Genomic DNA, 15,558 nt, shown 5'->3' on the forward strand with positions numbered 1-15,558 from the left:
AGCAAGAGAAGATGAACGCAAGTCTTTTGGAAGATGTGAACCAACACCGCTACTTTCTCTCCTCTTCTCATTCATCACTTTGATCTTCCTAAAAAATGAGGGAACCAGATGCAGACTTAATTGGTTGGAATTCTGGCGTCTTGTTTAGTGTCATCGCCAACATTTCATACTAGTTTCCTTACCTGGAAACTGGCAGCAGGGGGACTCTTAGGACTCATCTTTCCAGAAAAAGTCTCTAGCAGAACGTCCCCAGCCCGGAATTCCTTGTTATGAGAAAAAAAAAAAAAAAAATCCCCAAAGCAAATAACCACCTGTAACAAACAAGTGATTTGTGCAGAAACTGTCATGAGAACGATAAATCCTCCGTTCTTCCGTCGATCGAAATTACTGAGGACTGCGCAGCCCAAAAGCCACTAAAGTAAGCTCAACTAAGTGAGACACCTACGTAGACCCACGGAAGGCGAACCTATGCATGTCGCTCCACTGAGCAAAAATAATGAGCTAAGTCTTAAAAATGATGGGTTTGCCATTTTCTTTCTCTTAAGAACTGATTGACTTCTCTCATCGTGGCTGATGAGCGCGAGAAATGTCTTCCCTGTCGGGCTGCTGCCTGCCCTCATCTTTCCGTGCGGACTCCCAAATTCCTGCGCGCTTTTATGCTAGGTTGGAGGAAGGGGGACAGTGTAGCGCGCCAGGAACAACACGGTGTTTAATGGAAAAGAGCTCTTCTAAGGACAGTCAGTCCTACTACTTAAATCCTCGCGGTCGGCCAAGTTGCGAGGCTCGTCTTCCCCTCGGTTTGGCGGCGGGACCGCCCGTCGACAGCAGAGGGCGCTGTGGGGACGCCACGTCGCGGGAGACGCGGGCTTCTGGGCTCCGCTCCCGCAAACACAGACCTGGTTTTCTTAGGCTTTTGTCATTTGGGATTGTGTAACGGTCTTGCCCCCGCGATGTCACAGGCTTTACAGAACTAAAAAAGAGACCCTCCTGACTTGCTCGATGGCTTGGCCAAGGGGTCAGGCAGCGTTGCGCGGCAGGAGGTGCGGGAGCAGGGGGAGGCGAGGGGAGCAGTAATACTTAGGTCCAGAGACCGCAGCGATTTGTTCTCGGCTCGGCTTAACCTGAATACCTGAATGGTGACATTGTTAGCTTCCTATCTGGGTGAGATCTGAGCCAGGAATTTGGTCAAGGGAGATAAAACCTTTGTTTGCACTTTATTTGTTTGGGTTTGTCAAGTCTGCCCCGTGCGGGAATGCCAAGGTAGCCGGCATCTCGCGCGTCGCCGCAGCCCTGGCCGTGTCACCTGCCGACATGTGTCACCTAAAGAAAGACGGCGACCTCCGTGTGCACACGCACCTTCCAGACAAGGCCTCTGGCTGTCCCTTCCAAATTAGCTGCCACTTCTAAGTTCTCTCTTTGGGGGAAATGCCAGAGTCACTGCTGCTTAGTGGTTGGTTGGCTGGCTGGTTTACTCCAGAGAAGTTTCTCTAAAAATCCCATTGATTTCGTGTATAAAGGCAAGGCCTCGTGTTCCCATCCTTATTTGTGACAAGGGGTAGAAAAATTCACAAGGAAATCACAAGAGAAGTAGTCATCTTTAGCAAGGACTGTTGTGATATAAATAATTCATAATCATTTATTACACAAAATAACATTCATCCCCATAAACACGGAGATCCATGTACTGAAGAGCTACTCAAACCCCCTTTTCAGCGGCGTTCAGTCTGCAGTCCGGGGTGGCGAAGCTTGTGTGGCCCCTTCGGATGGAGCAGGAAGCTGACGTGAGCGCATTGTCCTCTTCCCGCCCACACTCTGCAATACTGCCCCATTGTAAACAGGATGTCTGGCTTAACCTGGGCTATCCTCTAAGAATGTTTAAACTAAAATAAAAGCAGAAATCATAGCAGAAGTCTCTTCCCCGTCCATTTGCAGCTTCCTGTGCCGTGTCCAGAAAGAGCCACTGGGCATTGCTCAATAACGAGAAGAATGGATTTCATAGAGTGGTTGGCAAAGGGAGAGAAAACAATTAGATCACCCAGTCAACTCGTCTTTCCAGCAAAGGGCAGAATCCCCAGATAGGGAATCTAACACTCGATTTAAGGCAAATGGCCAAGTAGTAAGAGCTACAGTGACTTCGTTGTCTCCTCTGGCAATCCTGACGGAACTCGAAGGTGGTGTCGCTGGCTGCCCTTCTGGCCTCCCTAACTCCGTTGAGGGCAGCCTCCAATCCCATGCTGCTCTTTTCTTTGGAGATAACCAATGGCATAAATGTTGTCTGGTGGGGGGTACTGAACTCTTGTGGATGATGTCTGCGCAAAACTCAAGGTCAGGTTACCACCCAGAATGCGTTGGCAAGTCCAGCACAGAGGAAGGATCCTAGAGAGGCCTCCCGTCCGGACAGTTTTTCCCCTTCACTGAGTACCTGCATTGTGTAAACTCGGGCTCGGGAAGGGCTATTGTTTCTGCCTTGTTTGTTCACCTGAGTTTACTCGATAGCACAGCTGACATGCCTGGTTTCTCACCCTGAGGCTTTGGTCTTTATATCAACTGGAGAGTCTGCCTTGTTCCTAAGTATATTTTAAGTTCGAATATATAGCTAACTCAAATTCTCTAAGTGGGTTTTATAACAGCCGCGGAAGGGGGCAGGGCAGAACTATCCAGACTGGCTGCGAGATTCCCGCTTCCCTGGGGGCTTTGTTGTGAAGAACACAGAAGTGACCCTCCAGCAATGTTCTATTCCTCAGAGCGACCTAGGCTCTTGGACCCAGGGTGGGACCCCAGGCAGGGCACTCACTCTCTCTGGCTCGCTCGCTCTCTCTCTCTCTCTCTCTCTCGGGAATGGTGAGTGGTAAGGACCACGGAAGCCTGGAATTTTCAGTGGCCTCTTCTCCTATCTACAGAAGATGTTACTGAATAAAGACAACATGTGTCCCTGGGTCCAGATGTGTCCAAAGTGTCCTGGACCCCCGACCCTTGGACCTCCCACTTAACCTAGGGAACTAGTTCCTTTCTTTTCCCCCTTAAGCAACTTGCGGATGAATTTCTATCAGAAGCAACCATTTATTGCCTGATTGATAGAGTATCAATTGATAGAGTATCAATCAGGCAATAAATAGAGTATCAATAAATTGTAGAGTATCAATAAATTGTTTGATAAACAATAAATCAAAATAGAGTATCAATAAATTGATAGAGTATCAATATAGTATATTGATATAGATATATAGTATATCAATATAGAATTAAGGACAGAGAGCCCTAGGAAAAGGAACCAGAAACTGACAGAAGATTGTTTATAAAGAAGCTGTATTCCAAGCTACAAGGAGTATGACTTACTTCATAGTGAACTTGCTGAATTGGTCAAAGTTTTGCTGGGTTACATCTGTTATTCTTTAACATTTCGCGGTGGACTGAGGAAGTGCCAGTGCACTGGAAAAAGAGCCAACACAAAATGGTTGTATAATAAAAGGGAAAAAGGTTTCATTCTGAAAATTAAAGACCTGTAAGCTCAACTTGTACTGCAAGGGAAAAAATTGCCACAGTGAATAATGTAATTAGAACGAGGTATTGACTTTACATGAACTACATTTTCCTCCAGACCAATCTAATATTTTAATCTATTGACAAATGATGGGGCAAATTACAGCTTTGTATCAGAGCTGGGGCTGGTGATACAAATGCCACAGCCAAGCCAGAGAAGCCAGGGCAAGACCGTGCTCTCAAGTTCAGAGTAAAGAAGGTAGAGACCAGAGCTGGGGACACACTTGTGCCAGGGGTCTCAAACCAAGGACATTAAGACAGTCAAAGATGCTATGCCAGTTAATGTCCTTAAAGCATTGAGTACTCAAGCAGGGGTCTATGGGAATTGTTCAGTTCCTTTGAGACAAAGGGCTGTCGCTAGATGACTGCCCTGCACATTATTATTTTTTCCTTCGTCACTCACGCACTCACTCGCAAACACTTATTAAATCCCTTGTTTTTGCAAGGCATCTTATGAGTAGGGAAAATAAAAATGACAAACGGTTGGTGAGGTTTTTCCCCAGCAAGACCAGCTGCATGAGGGAGACGAGATGATGATCTCATCAGTACTGACTATTCTATTCTAAAGATTATCAAAAGAATAACAGTTAGCATGTAGCTAAGTCTTCATTACTTTTTCCATTACTTGGAAAATCTGATATAAGCTAGGACAAAAAATTCAAAGAAAAATCAATGTCTTAAACAGCTATTTTAATTACAACTTGGCTCCTTTTTAACTTCTTTTTTTTTTTAAAGATTTTATTTATTCATTTGACAGACATAGATCACAAGTAGGCAGAGAGAGAGGAGGAAGCAGGCTCCCTGCTGAGCAGAGAGCCCGATGCGGGACTCGATCCCAGGACTCTGAGATCATGACCTGAGCCGAAGGCAGAGGGTTAACCCACTGAACCACCCAGGCACCCCTAACTTCTTTTTTTAAAATCTTACAGTTGAAAGTATCACTCCAGCCTTGTCTGCAAATCCCAGATTTCTAACTTTTTAAAACATGTTGCTTCATACAGTTTCAATGTGTCACCAACCAGTGCCCTGCTCTTACCAGCTAAAGTGCTCTCTTTTATCCACAATTTTTTTTTTCCATCAGGAGCAAAACAAACATGAAAAAAAATATGGAGGAAAGATTATTTCAGACTTTTCACTGTTCACTTCTATTTTTGCTTTTCTTATAAATCAGCAAACTGTTATTCTTACAACGCTGTTTCTATCTCTCTCTCACACACACTTTCTGTGGCGTTTCGCTATTGTCCATGTTCTCTTGCAAAATAAGTCATCAGATAAGCTTTATTTAAAGATCTCTGACAAGCTTAAGTGAACTCACTTTTCATTATGAACTTAACACAAAACATTTTTAGCAGTTACTAAGTAATTTCCTTACAACCATATGCAGGTGTCCCTAAGATAAATCAGTGGGTGGGTTTATATACCTCCATTAATTCAGTAAATCACTGGGAGCCACCAGTAAGCAATGAGCTGTAATAAGTTAAAAATCACGTGAGATGTCGACATGTGCAAGACATATCCCTGACATCAAATCTGATCCCAATTGCTGGAAGAGACAAATGCTACTATTGAACCAAAATACCTCCATATGGGTAATCTGTGGTGAGTATCAGGTAATTTGAACAATCCAGAGAAGACTGGGCAGAGAAGATGGACCCTAAATGGTGGGGTTGGGATTTCTCATGAGGACTGGGAAAACACATTCTAAGTGAAGAGGAAGGTGTGAGTACAAGCCGAATGGACAGAAAAACACTGTGTTCAGCAGGTAACGTGAGGCGTACTGGCAGGAACAAAAGCTTCCTATCAGCAAACGGAAGTGGGGAAAGCCAGCAAGCAGTGAGTGCTGTTGTGTTCTGAATGTCAAGCTCGTGAGTTTGGAGTGCTTCGACGGCCCGACTGTGCTCCCCTAACTTCATTCTCAGACGTTCCAACCCATCCTCAAAACTTCCGCTGAAGTGAATCTAAAAGATAAAGCTAACGTAGAGCTCCTCTGCTGAAGATTCTTGGTGCGTTTTAGAGGGTGTGAGTCCCTCAGCTTGCTCAGGAGAGGGTGTCTATAAGACTCTTCACACCTAAGCACCAAGAGGAAATTTCCCACTGGCTGACCTTGGCCTGGTAGGGTCCCCGGCAGCCCTGCCTGGGCTTGTACGGAGCTCGTACAGAGCTGGTTAAACAAGAGCCCCCTTTAGCCAAAACGATAGTCTCAGACAGGGAGGGAGCAATGCCTGGCCACTGCCACGTCATGGCAAAGGGCTGGGGGAGCTTCCAGGGCATGACCGAATTCCTGGGACACAGCCTCACTGAACTCAAATGTACCTTTGCTTACCTGTGTCAGATTCACACAGTAAATGCATTTAATTTCAGCAAAGCCTCCATTTTATTAAATTTGTGTTGTTAATTTGAATGTTATAGATTATATTTTCATTTAAATTTCATTCTTAACATTTGTGTTGTACCTGGTGGAAAGTAGAGAGGAGCATATATCCTAAGGAATTTTAACCTAGTTTTATATGTGCACACTGAAGTCACACGATGATAAAAGTAATTTGAGTAAACAGCGCAGTTCACGTAATTATTTTACGTTAAGACTTTATTTCTTTATTTGAGAGAGAGAGAGAGAGAACGAGCATGAGCAGGGAAGGGGCAGCGTGGGAAGGAGAGGGACAGAATCTCAAGCAGACTCTCTGCTGAGCCCCAAGCCCAACCTGAGGCTTGATCTCACGACCCTGGCAGACTCTCTGCTCAGCCCCGAGCCCAACTTGAGGCTTGATCTCACGACTCTGAAATCATGACCTGAGCCAAAGCCGAGAGCTGCACGCCTAGCTGACTGAGCCACCCAGGTGCCCCCTAATTATTTTACTTTAAGGGGGTTGTGTGTATTATCCAAATAGGGACAGTAGCATAATCTCATTTAGTCTTAAAATAATCTCTGCAAGATAGTTATCACAATCCCCATATTACAGACGAGGAGACTGGGCGTCAGAGGGTTCAAGTAACTTAACAAAGTCAAACAGCAGTGAAGGGGCAAAGTTGTGATTTTAACCCAGTCCTGTTTGGTGCCAATCCCTCGGCACACACAGACTCAAAAGCCATCTTCAGAGACACGAGAGTAGGATGTGTGACTGAGGGTTCTACGACGTACAAGGACTTAGACTCACCCACAATACCTAGTTCCAGGCTGCATCACTGCAAGAGGAAACTTCGGACTATGGCCTTCCTAAAGCAAGGAATTCAATCAGGACTTCAACTCTTCCCTGACCCCCTGCAGTCTCTGATTGCTTGACATATTTCTACTGTTCCCCAAACATTTCAGTTTCAAGAGCTAAGTTGAAACAGTGGGAAATTCTTTCACATTTTGAAGGAAATGTCTTTTATAGAGATAGGCGCCCACTTCCCTAAAGCACGGCAGCAAACTTCAGACGCCATCCCCACTCTTTTCTGTCCTCGCCTCTTTCAAAAACAAATAATAGCAGCAACCAAAACCCAAAAAACGTGGCTCTGCCTGCTTGACATTTAAGCCAGATCTGCTCTTAGTTTCCCAAGCCAAAGCAGGAGACGCAGTTTAGTGGAGTTACAAGCCCTTCGTGCCGCTGAAGAACAGTGGAGCAGAGAGCTGCAACATTAAAGCCACACGCTGGGTAGTAAATAGCCCCAGCTTTGGTGCTTGATAACACACTAGACATTCTAGTTCTTTGTTTTTGTTTTTTTGTTTTAATTTTTATTTATTTGACAGACAGAGATCATAAGTAGGCAGAGAGGCAGGCAGAGAGAGAGAGAGGAAGGGAAGCAGGCTCCCTGCTGAACAGAGAGCCTGATGCGGGGCTCGATCCCAGGACTCTGAGATCATGACGTGAGCTGAAGGCAGAGCTTAACCCACTGAGCCACCCAGGCGCCCCTAGACATTCTATTTCTGACATGCTTTGAGCAAACCCAGGAAACCTCTTAGGTGTGGATGGAGCGATGTCTCCTCTCCCAGAAGGGAAAAGAGCAGCATCTGATGGTGTTAGGATGGTTGTGATTCCGAACACCACCCAAAGCCATGGTTTGGAGGGAGTTCTCATTGTTACAGTGTCACAGGGAGCTCTTTTCTTTCCCAGGAATCCTCTCCAGAGGGAGGAGTTGTCTAGGACTTTCCGGGAGGTAATGGATGTCGGCACATTCCCAGCTAGACCACGCGTCCCGTTCTTATCAAACGAAACTGACCTCTCTGCCCTGGCATGTTCCCCTTGTTCATCACCGTGATTAATTTCAAGTTCACGGTCATGCAGGTTTCTAGATGAATTGCGCAGTCCACTCCAGATGGCAAATATGGACCTCTCGAGTCTCCTCCCCTTTACAGAGAGGCCATGAGCTAGTTTACAAGAACGAGGATTTTAAAGAAGTTGGCTTACACTCAGATCTGCTCCCTACAGAATGCTCTGCCCAGACTGGCCTTTCTCGTTTCAGCCGGCAGAGATCTGCCCCTACTCATTTTCCATCGAACGCCAAGTGCCTCAAGTGGGAGTCATGAGCAAATTGAAAATGTTTAGCACACAATTCAAAATCTTCAAGTATTTTTTCCAGCCGATGGAAGAGCTGGGATTCATGAGAGTCCTTGAATTGACATTCAATAAGCTCCAGAATCATGCTTATCCACTAGAAACTTCCAAGTTAATTGCCCTGATGCATGCCACCGCTTTCCTGAGCAGAAATCTTGTTCTGTCATCACTGTCAGAGGGGGTAAAATATGCAAAATCAATTTTATATAGTTATGCAAAATCTGGCCAGAAATCACTCTGTATGTGCGTTTCTGCATCAGAAGGATTGTTTACAGCATCGATGGTACTCGGATTGCCTCCCCACAGCGCCTCGAAAGCTTTACTGAAGCCTGTAAGTGGCTCAGGTCATGAAGAATGAGTTCATTCACATTTCCTTCTTCTCCCTTTTCAAAATTAAGCTTTCAATTTTCCTTTAGGCATTTTCTTAGGATTCCAAGTAGGGAGGAAGAAAACTGCTCTTCTGTGCATCCAGGCAGTCCAAATCTCTATATGGACAAAAGGCAGCTTTGCCCGACCGGCTCTTTGCATCCCAGAACTATCACCTCCAAAGACACCTCTGCTGAGGTTTCCAAGGAGCTTTGGGGAAAACCTGATGGGACCCTCCAAAGGCTCTGTGGATGTAAGCGCAGGTAAGACACTTAAAACCTAGCAGCACCGTCCAGGGACTCGGAGCGCTACACAGGGCTGGCTCTGTCACTCTTGTTCTCCCTTTACCTGCATTTCCGCAAATTCAGTCACTGACAACACACTCCTGGAGTGACTCCTGTGCCCTGGGAAATCAGAGATCAGTGGAAAACAGTCCTTCTCTGGGCGCCTGGGTGGCGCAGTCAGTTAGGTGTCTGTCTTTGGCTCAGGTCATGATCCCAGGGGCCTGGGATGGAGTCCCATTGGGCTTCCTGTTCAGTGGGGAGGCTGTTTTTCCTTCTGCCTCTCCCCGCCACTCATGTTCTCGCTCACTCTGCTCGGTCTCTCAAATAAATAAATAAATAATCTTAAAAAAAAGAAAAGAAGAAGAAAAGAGTCCTTTGAAGAGCTCATGGTCTAACGGGGAAGGTAGGAGCTTTGTAATAATCTCGCAGGCATCACGGAGGTGATTCTAGAGCTGGGTTTTGAAGGTCGAGTGGGTGATTGCTGCAAACACGAGAGGAAACTGCATTTACAAAGACAAGGGCCTGATTTGCTTGGAAGGGGTGTGAGATCTGTAGGAAGGCGGACCTTGTAGACCTGGGAATGCATATTGGCTGAATCAGGGAAGGCTTGTGGTTTCATCCAGAGAGGAGGATGTGGTGTGTTAGCGACAGTTTGGGGATAGCCCCGGGCAGGCAGGTTTGAGAGGGCAAGAGGCCAGATTGACAGCTTTGCCGAGGTCTCAGCAAGTGCTGATGGAGCCTGGGACTAAGGCGGTGGCAACAGGACTCGTGGGGAAAAGCCATTTCAGAGGCTGTTGTTGAGGTGGGACTGACTGGGGTCAATGATGGGGGAGAAGTGCAGAGGGGTTTCTAGTCTGGGGGACTAGGTGATGACAGCTGTGCTGAAGGAGGGTCATCTTGTGCCCGTGCTCTCTGTCTCTCTTCCTGTTGGTCTCTCTCAGCCTCTCCCTTTCTCTACCTCTGTCCCATCTCTCGTCTACCCCCATCATCCTCTGTGACTCTCTATCTCTGTCTTTGTCTCTCGTCTCTTGAGGTGCCGGCTTCTCTCTACACATCAGCTCTGTTCTCTTCTCGAATGACCAGCTTCTTCACCATCTTCATGGGCTCCACTCCTGGGAACTTCAGATGGCAGTGCCTGTGCCTTTCCATAACCAGTGCTCAATCCCATGGACTTCTGTCACTGTCCATTGCACTGCTCGTTATAAAGTTCCTTCCATTTTTCCTCATTCACATTTGCAGTAGAATCGAATTAGACCTGCTCTTTCTGTGCTACCAGCGCAGAGGGTCACTTGTCCTGGATGCTTATCAGAATCCCCTGAAGGACCTAAAGAAAAGTTCCAGTGCACAGGCTTACCCCGGACTCACTGAATCAGAATCTCTGGGGATGAAAAGCATAGAATACACATTTGTCTTAACGTTCCAGGGCTGATGCTGATGCACAAATAGGCCTGATCCCACCGCTGTAGGTGACAAGTCACAGATCATAGTTCACAGCAGAGACCTTGGCCTTGGGCCAGGGGCTCATAACTCTTCTAGTTTTGACTGGGGAGGGGAGGATGGGAAGGGTTGGAGGGTCACACAGTACAGACATGGCCATGCAGGGGTTGTGAGTAGGAACAGGTCTGTGGACTAAGCCATGGTCACACAGGCACCATGAAGGAGACATGCTTGCTGTGACGGGCTTGTGAGGGGGTCCAATGCTGAAGCACACATTTACTGTGCTTCTCATGGGTTCTGTGGTAGGATGAAGAGGAGGGGCCCTTAACCTAGACGGGAGGAGTAAGCGGTAAGGACATGACTCCTAAGTTGAAGCTTGGGGGAGCACTGAAGCCTAGGGGAGTCTGCTGAAGATGAGACAGAGGACCGCAAACAGAGGAGAGTTGCACCTCCAAAGCACAGAAGGTTTTAGGGCAGAATGGCTTGATAGAGTCATGCTTTGAGCATCACTGACCACCCTTCTCAAACGTATAGCAAAACACCGACAACTCCTTAATTTCTTTGTCCTGGAAGTCAGTTAAGGCCCTGCCAGGACTTGGAGGGCTGTTTGAGCCAGAATGGGGCAGGGGGTGGAGGGCACTGTCAGGGGGTGAGACAGTAGACTGCAGAGGTATGCAACGGCTCAACCGTGAGGCTTCACAGTCAGTGTATTAGAAAACTAGTTACCATTTATGAAGCAGCTACGAGCTGGCACTTCATGTTCTCTGCCTCCTTTAATCCTCATGGCCCCCGAAAGGTCGGTATTATTACACTCGTGTTACAGCCTTGGAAACAGAGGCTCGAGTAGCTTCAATCTCCTTATCACATTCCAAAGTTAGAAAACAGCAGAGCTGGAACTGGAACCTAACCATGCAAATTCCCAGCCCTAAAATGTAAGCAAGGCAGGGGGACAGAGGAATGCTGTGTTTAGAAAGGAGAGAAAAAGACACAAATATTGGTGCGGTTCAAGATACTGCCTCACAGGGTCATTTCAGCGCTCAATGGTTTAAAATACTCATAATCATATCTGGAAGGGTAAATGTTATAAATATTCTGTATCTCATAGTTTTGTTCTTCTCAAGCATCTTAGCGGTGTAGAGACGATTGTCATTAAACAAAACCCGGTGTGGGCGCCCAGAATGTAAAGTCAATAAAAGGGCAGTTGCTCAGGGCCCTGGAGGTGGGAGATCAATGAGAAGCCAACATCCTCCCGTCGCTCCTCTCAACTGTTTGCCCCAAATGCAAGACCCCGGTGGCTCACCGTAATTTTTAGAATCTTGAACATTGTTCTACAAACCATTCAAGCCCATAGAGCGGGGAAGCAGTCAAGTGCCATAGGTGGGTGACAGAGTGTGTCTTTGCCAAGGTGGAATGATGTGTCTGTGCAGCAAGGCTCTGGCCCCCCCGACGGACCCACTGCTGTGTTGTCACTGGGGCCCCTATGACCTAGGGGAGGGCAGGACCAATCACAGGTCCAGTTTAATGCCCACCACCTGGGCAGCCACCTCCTTAGAGAGGCCCTCAGAGCCACAGAAGCAAAACCTTTGGATGAGAGACTATCCTTCGTGACAACCCCAGTTAGCCCCATAAATGATTAAGTCACCCAGAGGCAACGTCCCACTGCTGGTCCCCTTTCTAAGGAGGAAGTGGGAAGCATCGTAAAGTAACTCACACACTGTCAGATACCAATTATTTTATGGCCAGCACAAGCCTCCCCTAAGTCCTTCTTCCTTCTGGGAAGTAAGGGAGTTTTAAGCCCAGCACACTATGGGGACTGGTGTCCTGGGGAGTCTCTGAGGAAGTGCGGTTTTAGCACCAAAACTGAAAACGTCCTGGGAAAACCAGGACAAATTGACCACCTTCAAATCCCAACGCATCACAAAACTTTAAGGCACTCATTGACCATTCTTAGAGCCAGACCCTGCTTTGGGGTTCACAAAGAACAAATCACTCTGATGTATATTAAGTATAGCCTTAAACAACCAAGTCAAAGCATTTATGTTCCAGACTCAATAAATACATTCACCATCTCAATGCAAAGAGACAACTTTATAATCCATTTAAATGTGTTTGAGTATTTACTTACTCTTTGTGATGGTTAATTCTATTTCATTTGGCTAGGTCATGGTACCCAGATATTTGGTCAAACATTATTCAAGTGCTTTCAGGAAGGCATTTTTTAGATGAGATTAACATTTAAATGAGTAGACTTTGAATAAAACTTACTACCCTCCATAGTGCGGGGGGCGGAGGGGAGGTGGGCCTCATCCAATCAGTTGAAGTTCTTAAAAGAAAAATGAAAGACACCCTCTGATGAAAAAGGAATTTTGCCAATAGACTGCCTTTGGACTCAGGTTGCAATTCTTCCCTGGATCTCCACCCTGCCAGGCTGTCCTGCTGCAGATTTTGAGCTTGTATCTCCACAATTGCATGAGTCAATTCTTTTAAAAGTCCTTCTCTTGTCCCCTGTAGGTTCACTGACATATGGAGCCCACTGGGGCCAGGTGGCCATTGTAGCCCCCAGTTCAGTGAAACTTGTGGCCCTGAGACCTAAGACCTCTAAATTAGCAGAGATTAAGTTTGTGGGGATGAGAAACTCAAACTCTACAATTCTACTTGTGGGTCACTTGGATTGACAGTGGAACAGGGTTAATCCAGCACCATATGGGATATCTATCTATCTATCCATCTGATCAATTACACCATGAAGGACCAAGCCCACGGTTATTGTCCTTTTACTGGCGCCTTAGCAGAGACTTCTATCTGCCATTCCGTTGTTCCGTCAAGTTTGTTGTTTCTGAGTGACAGACCACATTGTAAAACTAGTGCACTATATAGTCAAGAGACTGTTGCTCTACTTCCTTTGCTGTAAAATACGTCCTTTGCTCTGAGGGAAAGTCACCTCTGTGTGAGTAGAACAGACATTCTGCAGGTCCTTTAGACAGCAGTGCTGACAGAGGTAGCGCGAGCAGGAAGGCGAACCTGTTTCCAGGGCATCATCTTAGGCAGGTGTGAGTTGCTGCTTTTACTAAGGTGGAAGGGGTGGGATGTGACTTACCTGGCGCCAGTGGACCTGCAGGCCTTCCCAGTTGAGGCTGGATCAAAGACTCAGCATCACTCTCTGATCCCAGAAGGAGGGAATTCAGTAGCGGCAGCAGCTAGGCCAGCCTTGGTGAGAGGAGCCCGTGGGTTCGGATCCACGCTTAGTTTCCATCATTGCCACCACGGCTTCACTGCCCCACGGCAAAAACAGTGGACAACTCAGGGAAGCTGAGCACCATTCAGTGTCTGCCTGACTCTGGAAAACGTTGTATGAGATGGGGGTCTCTAGAAAAAAGGGAAAAAAAGGATAGTTATCTCTAGTAGGTTTTAACATGCGATCACGGATCTTTCGGCGCCATCCGCTCCCCCAAGGTGTGCGGACGTTCTGAGGCCATTCTTGCCTCCTCTTTGTCTTTGTTCCTCGTACGCACTGACCATCTCATCCAGTCACTTTCCACTGCTCGGGAATCCGTATATACCCTTTCCGCAGGCCACTTCTTCACTAGCGTTGGTGTATGCTCTGAAATCTGCCCACAGGAAGCTTTCTTTTAACCACTTGCTGTCTAGGGAAGCCTCGAGTGGGGGTTTTCGACCATACAGCAGCGGTTTGCTCCTGGCCAGAACCAACATATCACACCAGCCACACCCGAGTCCTTTCTGCCTCTCTCAGTTGGCCATAGGGTTCCCCAGCGATGCCAGAAATGCAGGTTAAAGGAAAGATGCTGGCACAACAGGGTTAGGGGAAGCAAACCAGGGCCACTTGTCTCTGTAATTTACTCAAGGGTTCTGGGCTGACTTCAGTCTAATCCTGGAATGTCTCCTTTCCATTTTGGAACGGATTGTTGTCACACCCACGTGGCCTTCGACTCGGATCCGATGGCTCTCAGCTCATGACGTGCAGCTCTGTCTCATGGTCACTCGGTGTTCCACGATGAGGACTAAATGTTTATGTGTGATCAGCATCATGCTATTTTTCTAAGTGCGACTTGTTCTCTCCTACAAAAGCTAAGGCTTTATTCCAGAATCTTCAGGATCCGTATTATGATTCTTCTCATGAGACTTTTAAGAGGTGCTACACAATATTCTTACCCACAGACACCTTTAGAACCTTCCAACCAGATTAGTCCTATGGCCTGAGAGGCAGGTTAGTTTTCACTGCAGCCTGGACTGGTGACAAATCTTTTCTTTCTCTGGGCCACAGGGACACTGGCCCTTCCTTCTGTATATGAATACAGTTAGATCAAGTGAGAGAGAATCCGACAGTCTACCAGTTATCCATCCATCTCACTCCTGGGAAGGTCATGACCACCCATCACCAGCAATCCCTGTAGATCAAACATCCCCCTGACCAGATCGTTCTGAGATGTCAACCGTGATTGTCAGCCTGGAGACAATGCGGCAGATCTGGAGGACAAGTATCATCCCGTAAGACCTCAGATGAGAGCATTGCTTGTCTCAGGATGAGTAGGAGTCTTTCTGCTCTAGGAAGGGAGGCAGGCTGATTCTGCAAGCCAGGAGGGGCAGGGACATTTGCACATTCACCTCTATCAGGCCTGTCTACTCGGATGTCCTCCTCATAGTTCCTCCTTACAGGTCCCTCCCAGAGCCCTCCCTCTGACATCGAACATGCGGAGGCTCTGCGTTTTGTGTTGTTTGTAGATTTGCCCCCAGACCACGAGATCCTGGACATGATTTTCTTCCCTGTTTGCCCTGCAGCTGCAGGAGACAAAAGGGTTTCAAAAGCCACCTAGGAAGCCCTCTGGTTTCCCAGCACGCTTTAAGTGGACAGTTAGCTTCTCAGAGCCTGCTCATTCCTTTTTACAAATCTTGCAATGCCGTCAAAAGCAGCCGTCTGGAGGGGAGGAGTCAAGATGGCGGAGAAGTAGCAGCTGAGACAAATCAGGTAGCAGGAGATCAGCTAGATAGCGTATCTAACCATTGCAAACACCTGCAAATCCAATGGGAAATTGAAGAGAAGAGCAACAATTCTAGAAACAGAAAATAGATCACTTTCTGAAAGGTAGGATCTGTGGAGAAGTGAATCCTAAGCCCGGGAAGATAGACCGGGCAGGGAGGGGTCTATCCCTCCGCGAGCTGCGGAGCAACAGAGCACAAAATCAGGACTTTTAAAAGTCTGCTCCACAGAGGGACATCGCTCCCGAGGCTAAACCGGGGTGAAATCCACGCAGGGACAGCGTGTTCTCAGGTCTTGTGGGGTCACAGAAGGATCAGGGGTGTCTGAGTGCCGCAGAGCTCTCAGGTAATAAAGCGGAGAAGCCGGCTACAGAGACGGAGCGGAGGAGTGAGCTCTCAGC

General features: G+C 47.2%; 1 long non-coding RNA gene across 2 annotated transcripts; it reads right to left on the bottom strand.

Annotated features, from left to right (window-relative positions):
- Positions 1-300: 300 nt before the first annotated feature.
- LOC106006914 lies at positions 301-15,161 on the bottom strand. Of its 2 annotated transcripts, none has more exons than XR_001181256.2 (3): positions 11,463-15,161; positions 10,889-11,087; positions 301-3,429 (listed from the first exon to the last, which is right to left on the bottom strand). It is a non-coding gene; the product is annotated as an uncharacterized LOC106006914 (long non-coding RNA). The 2 variants fall into 2 exon arrangements; XR_001181257.2 differs by having other exon boundaries at positions 10,889-11,122.
- Between the last annotated feature and the right edge of the window lie 397 nt (positions 15,162-15,558).

This window comes from Mustela putorius, unplaced genomic scaffold (genome assembly GCF_011764305.1).
Source record: "Mustela putorius furo isolate JIRA1106 unplaced genomic scaffold, ASM1176430v1.1 tig00000992_pilon_pilon_pilon, whole genome shotgun sequence".
Taxonomy (NCBI): Eukaryota; Metazoa; Chordata; class Mammalia; order Carnivora; family Mustelidae; genus Mustela; species Mustela putorius.